This window comes from Manis javanica, chromosome 5 (assembly GCF_040802235.1).
Source record: "Manis javanica isolate MJ-LG chromosome 5, MJ_LKY, whole genome shotgun sequence".
Lineage (NCBI taxonomy): Eukaryota > Metazoa > Chordata > Mammalia > Pholidota > Manidae > Manis > Manis javanica.
The window spans coordinates 103,383,790-103,407,000 of NC_133160.1; the positions used below are offsets into that span (position 1 = coordinate 103,383,790).

The following is a 23,211-nucleotide window of genomic DNA, read 5'->3' on the forward strand; positions in this document are numbered from 1 at the left end:
ATTTCCCATGACACAGACACATTGCTATTCTACTATACAATCTTCCTATAAGGAAAATTTGCTTGCCATTTTCCTTGTTGATCCTTGTATTTTACTCAGTCTGTTCTCAAGATGTTAACAGTATGTTTCTGTCCTCACTATCGATAATGCCTCTCTGGAGTTCTAGAGACACTTTCCCATATTAGCTCAGATCCATTGAGATCTTTTTGGAATGTACACCAAACCTTGGTTATATAGTGTAGAGGCTCAGTGGGCAGTTGGCACTGTACCCAAACCTGTGCTCTGCTCACCAAATCTAGGTTCATTTTTCTAAACTGCATTAGTATTCAAGAAGTATTGGACTACTGTGGTCCTCCTCAACACCTGATCAGTTGTTATCCATTACTCTTCATAAGTCATGCTTACAAATTCCCGTGAGTTTTGGGGCCAAATACATCTTTGGCATATTTTCCTCTTGTCATAGTTGCATAGACTGCATGTTCATCCACTGTCTCTCTACTACATTGTCTCTAATTTCTAGGGGATAGGAACCAAAAGAAGGCAGCAGTCTTGCTTCTTAGAAAAGTTGATCCATATTTATTAATAGTGAACTTATTCAAATTGTAGAAGACAGAATAAAAATGACTACTGAAAATAGCTGCTATTAGAGGTGGGAAAATGACTGAGTAGTAAGGCAAATCAGAATATATTAACATTTAATCAGTTCCTTCTTTTATGATTCTGGTGTTGAGTATCTGTCTTAATCATTCTGGCTTAGAAATTGTTTAGATGAATATACCAAGAGGGAGTTTCCTTTTTGAAAATTGTGGTATTCAATCTGATATTAGGTCACTGAAATTTAAATTTAGTATTTCAACTTTACCTTCCTTTCAGTAAGGGGTACAATAACTTTAGCCTTCTAGTGATTGTGTTATCTTGGCCATATTACCTAATGCCTGGACTCTCAGTTTTCTCATCTGTCAAATGGGAAAAATAAAAGCATATGTCTCATAAGGTAGTTGTGAGAATTTCAGTTAATTTTCATAAGAGATATAACACATAAGTGATGTAAAGTTATTAGATAGTGCCTGGCATAGAACAAAACTTCATTACCTATTAGCAAGTGTTATTACCTGCCCGGTGGTTAAGAGCTTGAAGTCAGATTGCTGGGCTTGGGTCTTAGCTCTATCATTTACTGCTTGGGTAATTTTGGATTCCTTCATAACTCTCTGAGCTGGTTTCATTTTTTAATTGGAACAGTGATATTATCTACTTCACAGGGTTTATGTGAGGAAGAAATTGAAACCACTTGGCATAATTTTCATTGAATGTTAGCTGTTATTACTTTTTAAATTTTTTTATTGACTATAGTCAATATACAATGTTATATTACTTTCAAGTATACAACATAGTGATTCAACAGTTATATACATTATTAAATCCTCACCCCAACTAGTGTAGTTACTATCTGCCAACATAGAAAAATGTTACAGAACCATTGATTATATTCTCTATGTTGTACTTTCATCCCCACGACTAATTTGTGATTATTAGCTATTAATTTTGTAATCCTTTGCAGTATATAATAATTATGATAGTAAATACTTAACAGAGAACTTATTTCAAGTCAGGCAGTATCCCAAGTACATTATGTATATTATCTCCTGTATTGTTCACAATACCTCACAGTGAGGTAGGGACTATTATTATACCAATTTTACAGATGAGTAGATTGAGGCACAGAGGGGTTAAGCAACATGTTCGAGGTCCCACAGTTAGTAAGTGACTGGGCAGAATCTGTGCACTTAGGCATTCACTCTACTGCCTCTTTACTGATGAAAATAAAGAAAAAAGTGGAATATATAAAGTCTGGAGAATGAAATTAGACTATGAGACTACTGATTAAGATTCTCACAGTGTCCTACCCTCTTTAAAACCCTAAATCTTTTCATAAGGTCAGATAAGCCTGGTTAAAATGAAAATTAGTGGTAGTGTTGTAAAGGGAAACCTCAAGTCTCTGTGGTTGTGTATGGAAGTGAAGCTTCCAGTCTTGGGCAAGATAAGATCTGACTGTTTTGAGGATGAGGGAGAGTAGGGTTACAGGAAGACTTCTGGTCTTCTTTAGCTGCAGTTTCTTCTCCCCCTTCCTGCTTCTTGCCTCAGTCACTGCACAGTTATGTCTGAGCCCCAAACGATTGCATGCATTAGCTATTTATTTATTTTCAATTTTAAAAAATGTTATTTTATTGTGCTTTATGCTCGGTATGTCCCTGTTGATAGCTGAGGTGACTTCACCCTGGACGGCAGCCCTGCTGTTCTACTCCATGCAAGATAACAGTGCCCAGAAGTAGAGTGCGGTGCTCAGGGCCTTCGTCTGGCTTTCAAGTTATAGAGATCGGATCCACTGACATTGGGCACTTAGTTAAGGCTCTTAAGACGTGGTTTCTTTAGCTATAAAATGGGCATGTAGTATGACCCCATTGTTTCTGAGAGATTTGAATGTAAAACATTGTAATACAGTGTCTGGCCAGAGCAGAAAATTAAATTTTGTTTTGTTATTATAACACTAAAATCTTTGAAAAAGATCTGTTTGCTTTGATCATTACCATACAGTTTCATTATTGAACTAGCAAGAGAAACTTAGCTGTTAGGGAAATGCCTGAGGGTATTTTTCAATAAAATAAAATAAATTAGTTTTGTTTTTGTCTTCATTAGCAGGTATACTCCTGGGGGACCCCTACCAGAATTGCAAAAAGAAAGTGGTGGAAAATGTATAGGGCAGGGATGTGTGAGGTAGAAAATGGGTCTATAAAATTCTACTATACTGTTTATTTATGTGAGATAATGTATGTGAATATGCTTTGAAGATTCTCAATTTCCTTGTAAATATAAGATTAAAAAATAATTTTCACAGGCATTCTAAGAAGAGAAGTATGGAATTAGTCAAGGAAAGCAAGGAGAAGAGGTCTTGTATTATATGTTAAGGGAAATATGCATTGGAGTGGAGGAAAATGGAATTTGAGCAATTGGACTGCTGGAAAAAGCAAATAGATTTTGGAAAAGCATATATGATATGGATAAAATGACTAGTCTGATAGTAATGGAATATAAGGCCAAATCAATGGGGGCCTGCGTGTCAGGTAGAAGATTCTAGAGGATATTTAGGCTTCAGCCCATCTCCAGCATCACTGCCTGGATCTTATACACTGATTCACATAGTGACACAGAGAATTAGAAAGCAACATTTCTTTCATTATGTGCAAAGTGGCAATGGAAGATTAATTGAGTGCTGTCCTTCAGCTATTGATCCAGGCACTGATACAATGACTATTTTTAGTAATCCTTGTTCCTGGGTTGCAAGCTTGGTTTGAATTATTGAGCTCATATTGGCTGCAGATGTCCACCATCTTAAGGATCCAGAATTCTCACCATTTCCCACTTCCCCAGTCTTTCTCTGATGTGAGGTAGTTTCTTCTTTTAGTATGAGACACAAAGGAGCTTATTACATACCTTCTTCTGGACATCCATTCATGTAAGTGTGGATAGAGTCCTTGAGCAGTTTTTGAGGAGTCCATCTGAATTGATTCAGATGTGATTTGTCCTTAGATGATCAAAGTGATTATCAACTTCTTCACTTGTTCTGAACACTGTTTCTATATTTAATCTGTGGTAAGACTTCTAGCTACATTAAACTCACAACATGGAGGTTAAGTACCAGCAGTTCCATATTGATTTCAATGATAGATTTTATTTTATTTATTCATTCAATAAATATTTATTGAATACTACTCTGTGCCAGGTCCTGTTCTAGCTGTGGGAATACAGTAATTAATACAATAGAGTAAAAAATCACTTCTACCTTCATGAGTTTATGTTCTGGTTGAAGGAGAAAATAAATTTGATGAATAAATAAAATATGTTGCTTATTAGATGGTAGAAATGGTCAAAAAGAGTATTAAATGGATTAGGGAGTATGGAGGAGGGTTACAAGTTTAGATAGGTCTCCCTGGAGAACCATTGAGCAAAGAACCTTATTTGATACATACGCAAAGGTTTGTGTTTCTCCTTCTTCACAATTCCATGTTTGTCCTCTCCAAAGCTGTACACTTGATATAAGAAAGCACTTCCTGGATAAGTGCTCTTAATCATATCTCCCTGGATAATAGCCTCTACATGGGTCCATGGGCAGCTCCAGTTGCTAGATGGAACCGCTAAACAAATCTTAAGAATCACTTATAGGAGAAGAAGAATTGTCAAACTTAAGTTAAAACATTTAATTCTTCTTTTAGACCAGTTTTAAAACAGTTAGATAAACCTTTAGAGTTAGTCACAGTGGTTTAACTTTTCTAAAATACATATATCACTAATTTAAAGGAAAACAATTTACATTTTGTTTGCGATCTCTCTTTTCCATGAAGTTAATTCTGCCCTTACATAGAAATTATCTGGCATTAATTTTATAGAAGTAATTTCTTGTTCTAGTTGTTTGCTAAATGTTATTTATTGTATGACATTTCCTTCTTCATTCATTTATTATTTGATCTTACACTGATTTCAACATGAATTACATTTTTCTTTTTATGTTAGAAAATCTTTTCATTCTAGTTTGATTTCTTTTGAATGATTTCCAATTCAGGGTGGCATCTCTGACATTATGAGTAGGAGGAGAGAGAGAGAGAGAGAGAGAGAGAGAGAGAAAGAAAACACTCTAAGGCAGGATCACGATGCAGAGATTTTAAATTTTAAAATCAATTTTTCATGTCTTGGACATGTTTGATATCAGTGGCATTTACCTGTAGCTTCTAAGAGCTTTGTGGTCTTTTAATTTGAGTAGAGTTAATGGAGCTCAGCAAATGTAACATATACAACAAATTATGTTTGTTGACCAAATCAAAATATATATTAGGGGCTATCCCAGGCACTTCATGAATTACCTTTCACTTCCTCAAAGCTACAGAGATGACATAGGAGATGTAGGGTTCACGCATGGAGATGGGTGCTTATAGGCAAGTCCCTTAGAGAATGTAACAGGTAAGTGCAGATAAGAAATTAAGCTTTTTCACTTCCTCTTCCCTCCTGTTTCTTCCTGTTGGCATTGATGATTGTCTTCCTTTTCTATGGATATATATATATATATATATCCATGGATATACGCACATACATATATAGTCTAGTAAAGGAAACATGTTTTCCTTCATAGCATTTATCACAGTTTGTAATTATATAATTTCTTTTTATGTTGACTTTAAATACTTTAATAAAATATGAGAAATATTATCAGCTGGGCTATAATGTCTTTTGTGAACATGTGACAAGGATGCTGAACATGGTTTAGGTGTGAGAAAAAGTATCCTTGAGTAAAGATGTTTGGGTAGGAATTAGCCAAATGCAGGAGGGAGGCTGGTGGAGTGGGAGGAAGTTCCAGGCCAAGCAGTCCAGAGGTGACAGAGATTTCAAGAGCTGCAAGCTGTGCAAGAGAGAGAAGGTTCATAAATGAGGCTTAAGAAGTATGTCAGGGCAATTACATTATGAAAGCCTTTGTATGCCATACTCATTATGATATGGAAGAGTTTAAAGCAAAGAGTTGGAGATATGATCAGCTTTGTGTGTTAGGAGGATGCAACTGATGGTGAAAAGACAACGGGGGCTGTTGCAGTGGTCCCGATGAGATGGTGGTGGCCTGGACTAGCCAGAAAGGACTCAAGGGGTATTTAGGAGGTATGTAGAATCTGTAGGGCTTGTCTGCATTGGGAAGATGAGGGAATGAGAGTCAGACATGATTCCTGATTTCTGGCTTGGGTGACTGTGTGGGGGATTTGGATGCAGGAGGGAGGCTGGTGGAATTATAGAGGAAGGGAACACTGGAGGAGGAACAGGCTTGGAAGGAGGATAAATTCAGCAATGGGCATGTGGAATTTGAGATATCCAGGAAGAAGCTGCGTATGTACACTTAAAGTTTAAGCAATAGGTGTGGGCTGGAGATTATGTTTAATCCTCATCAACAAGTGGAGCACTGTAGCTTGGGGGAAGAAAAACTCTCGGAACAAGCCTTGATGAACACCACTGAAGAAGGAGTGACCACAGAAGTAGGAGAAAATAATAATAAAAATGATAAAACCTAAAATGTATATGACACTTACTAAGTGCATAACACTGTTTTATGTGCATTTACAAACATTGACTTAATCATCTCAAGAGATAATTACTCCCTGTCACTGTTATTGTTCATTTTACAGATGAAAAATTTGTGAGTTTCAGAGAGGTTAAGTGGCTTTCAGACCATCACACAACCAGTATATGACAGAGCTGATTTAAATTCTGATTCAGCATTCTGGCTTCAGAGTTTGTGGGCTCGTTCTCTATACTCTTACGGAACCATAGGGCTGTGCCATCCAGAAGCACTGGGAAGAGAGGGAGTCACCAGCACTGTTGCTTGCTATAGGCCAAGGAAGATCAGGACCAGAAGTGTCCTTTAGGTTTAATGACATTTACTAATAAGAAGAACTTGTTTGCTATTGTGGCCCAAGAAGACAGATCTCAGTAGGCTGAGGAGCTATGGAGAGATGAGGAAGTGAAGACAGTGTAGTTGATGCTTTCCAGCAGTTTGGCTGGGAATGTGAGGAGAGAGGAATTGGAGAATTCAGAAGACAGACTTGAAAGAGGAATCAAGTTATGGAAACAACTTGGTATGGAGGTAGTACAGAGAAGAGCTCTTTATGAGAGGAACACATTTGAGAAACACTGTTTTTTCTTAGAAGAAGGCAGGTGTGACCTAACATAATCATAAAACAATTCTTGATGGTAAACTGTAGAATTTGTTGTTTTCTTAAAATCTCTACAACCATACTGTGATTAGGTGATGACCATTATCCATCAGTTAGCAGCATTAAATTTCAATGAAAAACCTATGGCCAGCAGCATACTGACTGGTGACTTCTCTCTTGAAAACCTTGGGAACAAATACATTATAAATTTTAACTGGACATAAACAGAGTGCCTTCACCCAGGGCTAACGACGACCATTTTTTAGTACATTTCACTCCATTTGCTCACCTCCTTCCAGTTATTACTCTAAAGTTACAGATGGCAAGGACTGCCTTGGGGAAGTTTCCCTAAATATTACTTTTCTTTGTAACTTCAAATCAGGTTTGATTTTGACCCTAGGCTTTCGTCTGGAAGGTCAATTGGGCCACCATCCTTGTTATAACCTCCAGATTATTAAGGAGCTCTTCTGAAAGATTTTGTGGAAAATTACTGGGTGAACTGGCCTATTTCTCTGTGGGAAGGAAGGGCACAGGAAAATGTCACAAATGCCACACTGTTACTATGCTGTACTTACATACAAAGGTGGATTTGAATGAATTCTCTAAAATTCTCTAGGATTAGACGCGTGGCAGTCTTTCCTTTTTTCACTATAGAGAGCTGAGGTTACCGAGAATACTTTTTTAAAAATTGAATCAGAGAGGTGTGTTTGTTCACAAATTTTTTCTTTCCCCATCTTAAAATCTGCAGCATGAGCTTGATGAGTTTTGACATTTTTTAGAAAAATTAAAAAAATCTTTCTAATGAGAGAGGATGATTTATAAAATAATGGATTTAAATGTAAAGTTGCATTTAATGTAAGATTTTATTTAAAAGAAAGCTGAACTTTTATTAAATTTATTTAAATGTAAAGTTATTGTTTTAATACCTTAATTTTGTTGTACTCTAGTTTGTGTTTTTGAAACATTCATAGTATGAATGTTGTTTGAAGGAAAAAAAATATGCCATAAGTAGAGTTTTGCAATTTGGGCTAAGCATACAATTTTAGGGAAAGTGTAAGTTTATCAGTCACCAATAAAGGAAAAGGGAAGAGGAATCAAGATTATGAGAGAAAGATATAGCTAACAATTAAGAGAATTTTAGTTACAAACCTAAAGAATCATTCTGGTACATCTTCTAAGTAGTCTTTGTAGATAATTTGCTTAGTGAATTATTTGTCACACTATACATTTCCTTACATTAAATATGAAGCATATTTCATCAGGTTCATTTCATGATTGATTTGTTGCTCAATAAAAAGTGCATGAGCCATCCCCTGTTAAAAGCATTCAGTGACTACTTGCTTGAGGAAATCCTCAGTGCCTGTTCTTTGCTGATGAAAAACAGGGCAACGAAGCCAATAGTGAACATCTTTCTTGTCTGTTCAGGGCTGATCGGGAGTGAACGAACAAACACCTGTGCTTGCATAGTGCACCTCTTAGTGTCCTTTTCTGAGAATGATAAGCAGAGGTGTGTGTGTGTGTGTGTGTGTGCATGCGCACCAGCCTGGCTTGTTCTGATGAGACTCTACCCTTGAACTTACAGGTTGATATAAGGGTGCAGAGGTGACCCTGTAACCATATTCAGACTTGTACATGGCTATGGATCATGTTTGAGAAATTTCTTTTATTTATAGAAAATCAAGTCTGCCCTGTGTTCTGTGTGCCACTAAGTGAGGGAATGGATGTTCCTTCACTGCTTTGGCTGCTGTCTGCTTTGTATGGAATTATCTATCACTTTGGAAAAGCTTGTTTTCTCCTTTATGCTTTGGTGAAAGCCTGAGAAAGGCTATACAGAATGTCTGATTTTAAAACCTTTCCTGGTGGTGGTCTAAGTCAACCTTGAGAGAGGAAGGCATTGTTCTTACTTCTCACCTCCCTTTCTAACTTCCCCATAAAGCTTAGTCATTGTTTCTGGTGTTTAAAGCATATATAGTGACCTGCATTCTATCTTTGAGTTTATAGATTTATTATAGGTCATTCATAAAATTTATAAGCTGCCTGTCAATATTTATGTTTTCTCTTTGGTAATTTTTTTCAAACCATTATTCGTTCAATAAGTATGTATTGAATATCTGTTACATGTAGGCATTTTGCTATATATAATTCTTGGATGAAGATGAATAGGATACATTTTCTAAAAATCATCTATTGGTACCCAGAATGAATACCAGCAAATATGTTTCACATATTTTAATTAGCTTAAGATTCTGACAATAAATTCCAAATACTAACCCAACATTATGACTATGTCAAATTAACATATAGAAATGAAACCAAACTACTTAGCAGTGTTCCCTATAGCTTTTCTTAATCTGTATAAGAGCTTCCCTCAGGTATGGGAAAAGTACTGACACAAATGAAGTTTCTCTTGAAAGATCTGCTGCTTGCATCCACTTTTGATTCATTTCTGGGTAGTTTGTAAGTCCTATAAGGATGAAGAGTTCATAAAGCTAGTAGGTTCCTGAGCTTCTAATGAACTTCTACTTGAACACAAAGAAACTGAAAATAACTGCCATGTTATGATTGTATTAATTCCAATAGAAAGACACTGATTATTCTGAACACCAAATGCAGTACACCTCTATGTGAGCTCTCATACATGCTGATGTTCATTTTAAAGGATAGAGATATGTACACACACACACACACACACACACACACACACACACACGCACACACAGCCATGTACACATCTGTTACTGTGTGTTCTCTCTGGTAGCCCAGAACTGAACTTTGCTGAACTAGGGATGTAAAATTCTACTAAATTAAGAGTCTGGACAAGAGATGCCTGTGTTAGTCCCTATCCAATTAGGATTTAATTGTTTAACTTACTTTGTTGCTCATGATATTTATAGCTTTGGGTATAGTGCATTTAAAAATTTGAGATAAGCAATAAGAAATTTATAAAATATGATGGGTTCTCCCAAAAGGGTGATTTACTTATTTATTTTTATTTTGGGAAGATAGAAATGAGGTGACCTGTAAAGATCAGAAAATAAGGTTATTTAGCAAAGGCAAGAAAAGGCATATTTCTGACTCAGGATCTCTGCATAGGGGCATGGCAGATGGCACAGTGGAGAACCAGCTGATAGGAACAGACAGACAGGAGAAGTCCCAATGCTGTAAGCCTCAGACTGAGATCTCTTATTGCTGCTGTCCTGGACCAAGCTCAGCACCTTGTCCTTGCCCATGGTAACAGCCTGCAGGTAGTACAAAGCATCTTCCTCTTTTAATTAGTGCTGCTTTCCTAGTTATATAAATTGTAACATACATCAAAATTTAGTGTCTGGATCAAATGTGTTTTTAAATCTCTGTGATAATAATAATATGAAAAAGAGTAGAACTAGGAGATCAGTGAGTAAAAAAACCTAACATGCATTTGTCCTGCTAAGATTTGTTAACATATGCTTATATTTGTGGAGCATGTTTTATTACAAACAGTTCATAGTATTTTATAAACTGTAAATAAATATTGAGATTTTAGGAAAAAAGAGTATTTAAAATGTGTAATATAATGCCACTTAATTAATGAAGCATGATGTAAGATACTGAGATCATGTAGTCTTTCAAAGAACTGTATTCAATGCAAAAGTGAAACCTGTATATGCTTAAACATTTGTAAAAGAAATTATTGTTGTAAGTAATTGAGGGAAAAGTGTCAGATCCCACAAGATAGAATTTCATGAGTTTTTTTTGTTGGTTAGAGCAGCATGTTGGCTCTGATGGAAGAAAAAAATTACAAAATTATATTTAAGATTTATACATATATTCAAACCTCAGGGTGACATAATTTTTTTTTTGAGAGGGCATCTCTCATATTTATTGATGAAATGGTTGTTAACAATAAAATTCTGTATAGGGGAGTCAATGCTCAATGCACAATCATTAATCCACCCCCAGCCTAATTCTCATCAGTCTCCAATCTTCTGAAGCATAACGAACAAGTTCTTACATGGTAAACAAATTCTTACATAGTGAATAAGTTCTTACATGGTGAACAGTACAAGGGCAGTCATCACAAAAACTTTCGGTTTTGATCACGCATTTTGAACTATAAACAATCAGGTCAAATATGAATATTCGTTTGATTTTTATACTTGATTTATATGTGAATCCCACATTTCTCCCTTTATTATTATTATTAATATTATTTTTAATAAAATGCTGAAGTGGTAGGTAGATGCAAGATAAAGGTAGAAAACATAGTTTAGTGTTGTCAGAGAGCAAATGTAGATGATCAGGTGTGTGCCTGTAGACTATGTGTTAATCCAAGCTTGACAAGGGCAATAATACATCCATGGATGCAGAATATTTCTCTCAAAACAGGGGGGATGAGGTTCTAAGCCTCACCTCTGTTGATCCCCAATTTCTCACCTGATGGCCCCCCTGCGACTGTGCCTGTCTTAGGTTGTCCCTCCCTTGAGAAATCTTACCTGTCTCTGGCTAACCAGTCATCTTCCGGGGCCATACAGGGAAATGTAAAGTTGGTAAGTGAGAGAGAAGCCATACTGTTTGAAAAGGTTAGCTTTTTACTTCTTTGCAGGTTTATGCCCTGTGGCTTCTATGCCCAGCATTTGTCTTGAGGTATCTTTACCACTTGGAGGAGTTATGATACTCAGTGAATTCGATATGAGGCATGAATTCTATTTAAGGGTTGTAATTAGGAAGGAAGAAGAAAAGCTATAGAGGTAGCAGATGGAAGAAAACATGGGAAGATTGATTATTTCTTTGACATATCTTCTTGTAGAGTAACTTAAGCATGTATAGGTTTTAAACTACCAACTAAATTGCGCACACATATTAACATAATAGGAATACAGTTACATAACCAATGCATATCTATAATTACCAGCCATCTCCAGTGAAGCCAAGAAAACCAGTTAGGCAACCTAGGCATTTGTGAAAATTTGTCTATGATATACTGGATATTGTCCAACTGTACTTGAACAGTCTGAGAAAAATCAGACAAATCAAAACAACTCATTCCTGGGCACTGTTCACATCCCACATGTTCTTTTAACAGTAGATAGTCTGTATCCAAAGTTCCAAGACTTTGGAGCGCTACAACTTGCACTTCTCCTAATTCTTGGTTGAGTTCCAACAGTATAGATCCAGTCAGATTTGTTGTTTTACTGTATGCACAGGCCAGCTTAGATATCTCCTTCTTCATTCCAATGGCAAATCCAGGAACTGGTGTGATGAATGCAGCTACAACTGCAGCATCGCCTGGATCTTTGTTGAGGTTTTTTGATGATCATCTTCTGGTATGTCTCCTCCAGAGAGTGCTGATGTTGGAAGTTCTTCATATCGTATCTTAGTTCATTTTCTGGGTAGCCAAATTAGGCTTTGTTCCTCTGTATAAACACAAACAGACCCTTTGCCCACACTTTGATATGCCCTTTATACCATTGTGTAGGACTCATTGGAGGTCACCACACAGGAACTGCTTTTTTTTTTTTTTAAAAAGAAAGGAATATTATCAGAAAAGTGTACATCCATAGCCAATCATCTGACACCCATTAAGTGGTCAAAATTAAGGATATTTAAAGCATGCATTAATCGTTGATTTACAGTTAGTTTTATCCTATCAGGGAGTAATCTCCCTTCTCTCTCTCTCTTTCTTTCTTTCTTTCTTTCTTTCTTTCTTTCTTTCTTTCTTTCTTTCTTTCTTTCTTTCTTTCTTTCTTTCTTTCTTTCAGGGAGTAATCTCCCTTCTCTCTCTTTCTTTCTTTCTTTCTTTCTTTCTTTCTTTTTTTCTTTTTTTTTTTCTTTTTTTCTTTCTTTCTTTCTTTCTTTCTTTCTTTCTTTCTTTCTCTCTCTCTCTCTCTCTCTCTCTCTCTCTCTCTCTCTCTCTCTCTCTCTCTCTTTCTTTCTTTCTTTCTTTCTTTCTTCTTCTTTCTTTTTCTTTCTTCTTTTTTTCTTTCTTTCTTTTTTTTGTTATCTTTAATCTGCACTTACATGAAGAATATTATGTTTACTAGGCTCTCCCCTATACCAGGTCCCCCCTATACACCCCTTTACAGTCACTGTCCATCAGCATAGCAAAGTGTTGTAGAATCACTGCTTGTCTTCTCTGTGTTGTACAGCCTTCCCCTTTCTCCCACCCCACTATGCATGCTAATCTTAATACCCCACTTCTTCTTCCCCCCCCTTATCCCTCCCTACCCACCCATCCTCCCCAGTCCCGTTCCCTTTGGTACCTGTTAGTCCATTCTTGGGTTCTGTGATTCTGCTGCTGTTTTGTTCCTTCAGTTTTTCCTTTGTTCTTATACTCCATAGATGAGTGAAATCATTTGGTATTTTTCTTTCTCCGCTTGGCTTATTTCACTGAGTATAATACCCTCCAGGTCCATCCATGTTGTTATAAATGGTGGGATTTGCCCTCTTCTTATGGCTGAGTAGTATTCCATTGTGTATATGCACCACATCTTCTTTATCCATTCATCTACCGATGGACATTTAGGTTGCTTCCAATTCTTGGCTATTGTAAATAGTGCTGCGATAAACATAGGGGTGCATCTGTCTTTCTCAAACTTGATTGCTGCGTTCTTAGGGTAAATTCCTAGGAGTGGAATTCATGGGTCAAATGGTAAGTCTGTTTTGAGCATTTTGATGAACCTCCATACTGCTTTCCACAATGGTTGAACTAATTTACATTCCCACCAGCAGTGTAGGAGGGTTCCCCTTTCTCCACAGCCTCGCCAACATTTGTTGTTGTTTGTCTTTTGGATGGCAGCTATCCTTACTGGTGTGCGGTGATACCTCATTGTAGTTTTAATTTGCATTTCTCTGATAATTAGTGATGTGGAGCATCTTTTCATGTGTCTCTTGGCCATCTGTATTTCTTTTTTGGAGAACTGTCTGTTCAGTTCCTCTGCTCATTTTTTAATTGGATTATTTGATTTTTGTTTGTTGAGGCGTGTGAGCTCTTTATATATTTTAGACATCAAGCCTTTATCAGATTTGTCATTTACAAATATATTCTCCCATACTGTAGGGTTCCTTTTTGTTCTATTGATGGTGTCTTTTGCTGTACAGAAGCTTTTCAGCTTAATATAGTCACACTTGTTCATTTTTGCTGTTGTTTTCCTTGCCCGGGGAGATATGTTCAAGAAGAGGTCACTCATGTTTATGTCTAAGAGGTTTTTGCCTCTGTTTTATTCCAAGAGTTTAATGGTTTCATGACTTACATTCAGGTCTTTGATCCATTTTGAATTTACTTTTGTATATGGGGTTAGACAAAGGTCCAGTTTCATTCTCCTACATGTAGCTGTCCAGTTTTACCAGCACCATCTGTTGAAGAGATTGTCATTTTGCCATTGTATGCCCATGGCTCCTTTATCAAATATTAATTGACCATTTATGTTTGGGTTAATGTCTGGAGTCTCTAGTCTGTTCCACTGGTCTGTGGCTCTGTTCTTGTGCCAGTACCAAATTGTCATGATTACTATGGCTTTATAGTAGAGCTTGAAGTTGGGGAGTGAGATTCCCCCCTACTTTATTCTTCTTTCTCAGGATTGCTTTGGCTATTTGGGGTCTTTGGTGTTTCCATATGAATTTTTGAATTATTTGTTCCAGTTCCTTGAAGAATGTTGCTGGTAGTTTCATAGAGTTTGCATCAAATCTGTATATTGCTTTGGGCAGGATGCCCATTTTGACGATATTAATTCTTCCTAGCCACGAGCATGGGATGAGTTTCCATTTATTAGTGTCCCCTTTAATTTCTCTTAAGAGTGACTTGTAGTTTTCAGAGTATAGGTCATTCACTTCTTTGGTTAGATGTATTCCTATGTATTTTATTCTTTTTGATACAATTGTGAATGTAGTTGTTTTCCTAATTTCTCTTTCTATTGGTTCATTGTTAGTGTATAGGAAAGCCACAGATTTCTGTGTGTTAATTTGTATCCTGCAACTTTGCTGTATTCTGATATCAGTTCTAGTAGTTTTGGGGTGGAGTCTTTAGGGTTTTTTATGTACAATATCATGTCATCTGCAAATAGTGACAGTTTAACTTTTTCTTTACCAATCTGGATTCCTTGTATTTCTTTGTTTTGTCTGTTTGCCATGGCTAGGACCTCCAGTACTATGTTAAGTAGCAGTGGGTAGAGTGGGCATCCCTGTCTTGTTCCCAATCTCAGAGGAAAAGCTTTCAGCTTCTCACTGTTCAGTATAATGTTGGCTGTGGTTTTATGATGTATGGCCTTTATTATGTTGAGGAACTTGCCCTCTATTCCCATTTTGCTGAGAGTTTTTATCATGAATGGAAGTTGAATTTTGTCAAATGCTTTTTCAGCATCTATGGAGATGATCATGTGGTTTTTGTCTTTCTTTTTGTTGATGAGGTGGATGATGTTGATGGATTTTCAAATGTTGTACCATCCTTGCATCCCTGGGATGAATCTCACTTGGTCATGGTGTATGATCCTTTTGATATACTTTTGAATTCGGTTTGCTAATATTTTATTAAGTACTTTTGCATCTACATTCATCAGGGATATTGGTCAGTAATTTTCTTTTTTGGTGGGGTCTTTGCCTGGTTTTGGTATTAGGGTGATGTTGGGTTCATTGAATGAGATTGGGAGTATTCCCTCCTCTTCTGTTTTTTGGGAAACTTTAAGGAGAATGGGTATTATGTCTTCTCTGTGTGTCTGATAAAATTCCGAGGTAAATCCGTCCGGCCCAGGTGCTTTGTTCTTGCGTAGTTTTTTGATTACCATTTCAATTTCTTTGCTCGTAATTGGTTTGTTTAACTTTTGTGTTTCTTCTTTGGTCAGTCTTGGAAGGTTGTATGTTTCTATGACGTTGTCCATTTCTTCTAGGTTTTCCAGCTTGTTGGCATATAGGTTTTCATAGTAGTCTTTAATAATTCTTTGTATTTCTGTGGACTGTATCGTGATTTTTCCATTCTCATTTCTGATTCTGTTAATATGTGTTGATTCTTTTTCTCTTAGTAAGTTTGGCTAGAGACCTATATATTTTGTTTATTTTCTCAAAGAACCAGCTCTTGGTTTCATTGATTTTTGCTATTGTTTTATTCTTCTCAATTTTGTTTATTTTTTCTCTGATCTTTATTATGTCCCTCCTTCTGCTGACTTTAGGCTTCATTTGTTCTTCTTTTTCCAATTTCGATAATTGTGATGTTAGACTATTCATTTGGGATTGTTGTTCTTTCTTCAAGTGTGCCTGGATCGCTATATACTTTCCTCTTAGGACTGCTTTCGCTGTGTCCCACAGAAGTTGGGGCTTTGTGTTGTTGTTTTCATTTGTTTCTATATATTCCTTGATCTCTATTTTAATTTGTTCATTGATCCATTGATTATTTAGGAGTATGTTGTTAAGCCTCCATGTGTTTGTGAGCCCTTTTGTTTTCTTTGTAGAATTTATTTCTACTTTTATACCTTTGTGCTCTGAAAAATTGGTTGGTAGAATTTCAATATTTTGGATTTTGCCAAGGCTCTTTTTGTGGGCTAGTATGTGGTCTATTCTGGAGAATGTTCCATGTTCACTTGAGAAGAATGTATATCCTGTTGCTTTTGGATGTAGAGTTCTATAGATGTCTATTAGGTCCATCTGTTCTAGTGTGTTTTTCATTGCCTCCATGTCCTTACTTATTTTCTGCCCTGTGGATCTATCCTTTTGGGTAAGTGTTGTGCTGAAGTCTCCTAAAATGAATGCATTGCAGTCTATTTCTCCCTTTAGTTCTGTTAGTATTTGTTTCACATATGCTGGTGCTCCTGTGTTGGGTGGATATATATTTTGAATTGTTATATGCTCTTGTTGGACTGAGCACTTTATCATTATGTAGTGTCCTTCTTTATCTCAAATTACTTTGTTTGTTTTGAAGTCTATTTTGTCTGATATTTGTACTGCAACCCCTGCTTTCTTCTCACTGTTGTTTGCCTGAAATATGTTTTTCCATCCCTTGACTTTTAGTCTGTACATGTCTTTGGGTCTGAGATGAGTTTCTTGTAAGCAGCATATAGATGGGTCTTGCTTTTTTATCCATTCTTTTACTCTGGGTCTTTTGATTGGTGCATTCAGTCCATTTACATTTAGAGTGACTATTGAAAGATATGTACTTATTGCCATTGCAGGCTTTAAATTCGTGGTTACCAAAGGTTCAAGGTTTGCCTCTTTATTATCTTATCGCCTAATGTAGCTTGCTTATTGAGCTGTTATATATACTGTCTGGAGATTCTTTTCTTCTCTCCCTTCTTATTCCTCCTCCTCCATTCTTCATATATTGGATGTTTTGTTCTGTGCTCTTTCTAGGAGTGCTCCCATCTAGAGCAGTCCCTGTAGGATGCCCTGTAGAGGTGGTTTGTGGGAAGCAAATTCCCTCAGCTTTTGCTTGTCTGGGAATTGTTTAATCCCGCCATCATATTTAAATGGTAGTCGTGCTGGATACAGTATCCTTGGTTCAAGGCCCTTCTGTTTCATTGCATTAAATATATCATGCCATTCTCTTCTGGCCTGTAGCATTTCTGTCGAGAAGTCTGATGTTAGCCTGATGGGTTTTCCTTTATAGGTGACCTTTTTCTCTCTAGCTGCTTTTAAAACTCTTTCCTTGTCCTTGATCTTTGCCATTTTAATTGTTATGTGTCTTGGTGTTGTCCTCCTTGGATCCTTTCTGTTGGGGGTTCTGTGTATTTCCGTGGTCTGTTAGATTATTTCCTCCCCCAGTTTATCGTAGTTTTCAGCAATTATTTCTTCCAATATACTTTCCATCCCTTTTCCTCTCTCTTCTTCTTCTCGTAACCCTATAATACGGATATTGTTCCTTTTGGATTGGTCACACAGTTCTCTTAATATTGTTTCATTCCTGGAGATCCTTTTATCTCTCTCTATGTCAGCTTCTATGCGTTCCTGTTCTCTGGTTTCAATTCCATCAATGGCCTCTTGCGTCTTATCCATTCTGCTTATGAATCCTTCGAGAGTTTGTTTCATTTCTGTGATCTCCTTTCTGGTATCTGTGATCTCCCTCTGGACTTCATCCGATTTCTCTTGTGTATTTCTCTGCATCTCTGTCACCATGTTTATGATTTTTATTTTGAATTCTTTGTCAGGAAGACTGGTTAGGTCTGTCTCCTTCTCTGATGTCTCTGTGATCTTGGTTTGCCTGTAATTTTGCCTTTTCATGGTGATAGAGATAGTTTGCAGAGCTGGGACTAGTGACGGCTGGAAGAACTTCCCTTCCTGTTGGTTTGTGGCATTCTTCTCCTGGGAGAATAGCGACCTCTAGTAGCTTGTGCTGGGTAGATGTGCGCAGACAGGGCTTCTGTTTCCTGCCTGACTGCTGTGGAGTTTATCTTCTGCTGTTGCTGTGGGCGTAGCCTGGCTCTGGCTGCTGCTCCAAAGTGGTGGAGTTGTGTTGGAGGGGGAGCGGCCGGGAGGCTATTTGTCTCCATTAATAGCCTCCATGCTCCCTGCAGCCCATAGGATTAGAGTGCCCAGAGATCCCGGGATTCCCTACCTCTGGACTAAGTGTCCCACCCTGCCCCTTTAAAACTTCCAAAAAGCACCCGCCAAATCAAAACAACGACCACACACACACAAAAAATGGCTGCTCGTTTTTCTTTATTCTTTAGCGCCAGCCTCGGGCACCTGCTCACTGCACTTGCTGCCCTGTTTCCCTAGTATTGGGGTCCCTATCCCTTTAAGACTTCCAAAAAGCCCTCGCCAAAACAAAACAACAAAAAAAAGAAAAAAAGAGAAAAAGGTGGCCACTCGAGTTTCTTTTGTTCTCTGGCGCTAGTCTCTGATACCCGTTTGCTGGTCTTGCTGCCCTGTTTCCCTAGTATTGGGGACCCTGTCCCTTTCAGACTTCCAAAAAGCACTTACCACAACAAAACAACAACAAAAACAACAAAAAAAGAAGATGGCCACTCACTTTTCTTTTGTCCTCCAGCGCCGGCCTCCAGTACCCGCTCACTGTTCTTGCTGCCCTGTTTCCCTAGTATCCAGGGCCCTGCGCATGCACTGTGTCTGCGCTCTGGTCCGGATGGCTGGGGCTGGGTGTTCAGCAGTCCTGGGCTCCTTCTCCCTCCTGCTCAGACCTCTCTACTCCATCTGGGAGCTGGGGGGAGGGGGCACTCAGGACCCGCCATTCCGGGGCTTGTATCTTACCCCCTTTGCAAGGCACTGGGTTCTCACAGGTGTGGATATGGTCTAGATGTTGTCCTGTGTCCTCTGGTCTCTATTTTAGGAAGAGTTGTCTTTGTTATATTTTCATAGATATATGTGGTTTGGGGAGGAGATATCTGCTGCTCTACTCGCGCCACCATCCTGGCTCCCGAGATAATTTTTTAAATGTAAAGGTAAGGTAATCTGTGCTAAAAAGAAAAAAATCAAGGTATTCTGTATTTGGTAAACTTCACTTGGAATATCCAAGTTTTCCAGGATTTGTAAAATTTAATGAAGAATTTGACTTTAAGTCAGTTGGATTACATACTATGTGAAATAAAAAGAGTTTGAGTCCTTGTTCATTACATGTACTCCCACTCCACCATTATAAAAAGGTTCTTAAATTAGATTTAAATATGCTGTAACTAAAATAACAAGGAACAGGATTGCTAAATATTTATACAGTATAGATTGAAAATCAAGCAAGTACATATATTTCCTATGCTACTAGGCATACTTATATAATTGTTAACATAAATGGTTTATTTAGTTTTTCATTAGCAATTTTATCTCCCCTCTGAATGTAGTTGACTTTTAGTTCTGTTATTTGTTATTGTTTATTTCCCAATAGGGGAAAGAGCTATGGGACTTATACCTGGTAGATTTTCAGTTATTTTATCTTAAAAATCTAGTATAAACTGTCCACAGATGACTCCAGGCTGTAAAGGGAGTGTGGCTATTATCCAGTGATCATTCTTTTGCAACGTTCAGGGGGTGTTGCAAGAGGAAGGGAGAAGTTTGGCAAGCCATCTTACTATTAAATCTCTCTGGACCACAGCTGTCTAGGCTCAGGTCCTTACCTTCTCTCAGCTAAACAGTGCAGCCACTTCCTTTCTTGTCTTGGGGTCAGCTCTCTCTCCATTTGAATCCATCAGACACACTGATGTCAAAGTGAATTTTCTAAGATAGATTGGACATGTCTCCTCCCTGCCTATATGCATTTAGTGGGTTCTCGCATAAAAGCCAATTGCTTACCATGGTATCCAAGTCATGTTATAGTCTTGTCAGCCTCATTTTCTGCCCCTTTGAATGTGAACTCTGGTTATTCCCCGAACAGCCCATGATCTTTCATGCATTTCCTTCCATCACTTCCTTAATATGCTGTGCTTGCTAATTCCTGTCTCTGACTAGATAAATCACATTCATTTTGCAGTGTTAATGACTCCATGAAGGCCTTTAGGACATTTTCACACTCAGCAAAAAGGATGCCCCTTTTCTTGGTTCCCATAGTTCTTTTGCCTGAGAAATGCTTACAGATAAGGTTATTTTCTTCTTACTAGTCCTCTGTCATGCTTTATGAACCTACTAAGTGCTCAGTTAATATTGGCTGACAAATAAATTATGCATAAGTTTTGCTTTATAAATTCTTTTTGTATTCTTTCCTTTTCATGTAGTTTACCCTTTTGATACTGGTTACATATATATCAGTAATTAAATCATTGTATCATTGTTTAAGGAAACAAGGTGAAATGAATTCAAGTGAAACATTTAACACTAAATTATTTATTTAACTTAAAAACTTTACATTAAAATATAACAAAAATAACAATGTTCTAATACAAATTTATCTAAAAATTCAGATATAGTCAAACATTTTTGAGATCTATTTGAATTCTAGGTCTAAGCACATGCATTTTTTTCATAATAAATGCACATAAACACTTAGGGCTGTTTTGATTAAATTTGAAAAATTTCTAACACCACACTCATCTACAAGATTGTTTAGAAATTATATTTGCTGATGGTGTTAATTCAATAAATGAAATATGAGAGGCAATGTATATGCTTAAGCAAACTGATTTTAGAACTAAACTGTCTGGGTTTAAATATTGAGTTTAATTACTACTTGAATAATTTTGAAAAGTTACTGTGTGTCAGTTTCTTTTTCTTTTAAATGGAGAAATAGTGGTAGCCTTCTTCATGAGACTGTTTTGTGAATTAAATGACTTATTTCATGTACAAGTGCCTGGGAACTCAGTAAGATCAATGTGTTAGCTATTATTATTATTATTATTCCTAAATTGCTTCACTCTCTCCTCTCCTTATGTGCTCTGTGAAACCTTGCTTATTTAATTATTGGTGTAGGATGCTAAATCCTTTCTAGGAGTATTTTCCCGTTCAAACTGCTACTTTATTTGGAAGCTCAGAGTTACAGAAGAAGGTTGAATTAAAATTACAGTGAAGGGAGAGTTGGAAATGAGAAACTAAATTCAACTTTCTATTTTCTTTGTGTAAATGTCCTTGTCCAAAACAGTATGCAGTTTAGAAGTCAATACGCACAGAGTACAATGATTAAAATAGAAGAGCTTGTGCGGACTATAAACTAAAAAACAATCTCAAAGTGGGCAGGTTTTGCTATGAAGAGCAAACTTTATAGAGACTCCTCTGTGTGTGTGTGTGTGTGTGTGTGTGTGTGTGTGCATGTGTAAAGATACATGTTTTAGAGGGTGCTCATATTTAAAAGTAGGTGGAAGGAATTCATGGATAAGAGTTACTGAAAAGAGGACTAAGAAATAGGGGGAAACAAGTTCATTAATGATGATCTTTATGATAGAATTTGTACAATAGATTTCATGGATAGTGGGAGTTTATGTTTATAGAGATGGAATATATGCTTCTATCTATATTATGAGCAAAATGAATTAATGGAAGATAATTTCTGAGAAAAGGAGAGATGAGTCTGAACAATTACATTATTAATATCTTCTCAGCTCTAATCATATCTCTGCCCACATGTTGCATTCTTGCCCAGATACCTCCTTCTAGTAACTGTCAGATTATGTCCAAATATTATGTAACTGTCCAAATATTATGAAGGTGATGTGTAAGGGACCTGAAAACAGACTACTACTTGGATTCAAATCTTGATGCTGCTGTACATAGGTTTTGTGATTTGGGCTTTTTTTTTTTTTTTTAACACATTGAGCCTGTTTCCTAAGTAGATTTGGGATAATAATAATACTTAAGAGATAGTGTTGTTGTGTAGACTGAGATAATAAATGTGTGGGTCTTATGTCTGCATCCAATAAATGATCAATAAATATTGGTTATTATCTTTATGTCTTGTCAATTCTGCCATTTAACCAGCCTCTATAATGCATAATATGGCCCTTCTTTAGACTCTGATATTTATATTGTCCCCCTAAAACCTTTTGAGAACTTTCCACCTCTAAGAGAAGCTGTATAATATTTTCAAATTTACCACTTAGAATTGGTCAATAACAGACTAAATGTTGGTTCAATTCTATATTCCAGTGATGGCAAAGAATATCACTCAAATATTTTAGGAGGAAGGTTATTTTTCTTTATTAAAATAGGCATTATTTGCACATAGAGTTTTTCAAAGTGTATTTTCTTTGGTAGTTCAAGTCTCTTAATTATCCCCAAATCAGTTTATGAGTTCTAAACAAAATGAACAATATTCAATTGGATGTAATAGTAAAATAATATTTGATAGTCTATTATTGTGTAGAATCTTCTGTCCTGGCACTGATGCAACAGAGACTGTAACAGGGAACTTTGTATATCATTAGTAGGATTCTTTCCAAATCATGATTATTCTCTCTGGAATTTTAAGTTTTTGTTTAGACTGTCATAGGAAAAATTATTATTGGAAAATATGATAGACCTGGTTTAAAGTTTGATTCTGACACTTGCTATTATATGACCTTGGACAAGTTAGTTCTCCACAACACCATAAAACACTTAGCTCAGTTTCTGGCACAGAGCTGGCAAACAGTATTTCTAATGGATTTCATATTTGTATGTTATGTGGTCTGCCCTGAATTGATAATGGAAATGAAATGTGAGGCAACATTGAGAGATTTAGCGATTACACATATCTTGCTCCTCAGGGCGATAAGGAAGAGTGCAGAGAGAAAGTGCACCTTCATTACCAGCATTTCCTTTCCAGCATGTGTGGTAGATTTCTGCTGTTATGTCCTGCTATGATAAATGCTATTTTTTGAAATGAACTCCTTTCTTCTTGGAGATCTGAAAAGTAATATTTCTCTCTTTCCTGGCCTAAATATTTCAAATTTAGAATGACCTTGGTGAGCATCTAAGCCAAAATTATTGACTTTAAAACCCCAAGAAAGAATAAGGCATCCCTGGGTGTATGGGTGGGTCAGTAATATGATGCTGAAGTAGCATAGGGGCTAATCCTTATCTGAAACAAACAACAAACCTCAGCTGTTGCTGCTGACTTCTCAGAACAAAGTAGTCAGTTATATGAACAAGTGTGGAC

At 36.9% G+C, this 23,211-nt stretch overlaps 1 protein-coding gene across 8 annotated transcripts in view; it reads left to right on the plus strand.

The window, feature by feature from the left end:
- Positions 1-23,211, plus strand: part of MAPK10 (mitogen-activated protein kinase 10) — a 321,575-nt gene that overhangs the window by 16,564 nt on the left and 281,800 nt on the right. Inside the window, exon 3 of one of the 8 annotated variants that reach the window (XM_073237345.1) lies at positions 9,837-9,988. The exons of the other annotated variants lie outside the window; for them this stretch is intronic. The gene's annotated coding sequence lies outside the window, so the exon portion shown is untranslated. The remainder of the gene's footprint in view (positions 1-9,836; positions 9,989-23,211) is intronic. 8 annotated transcript variants of the gene reach the window in all.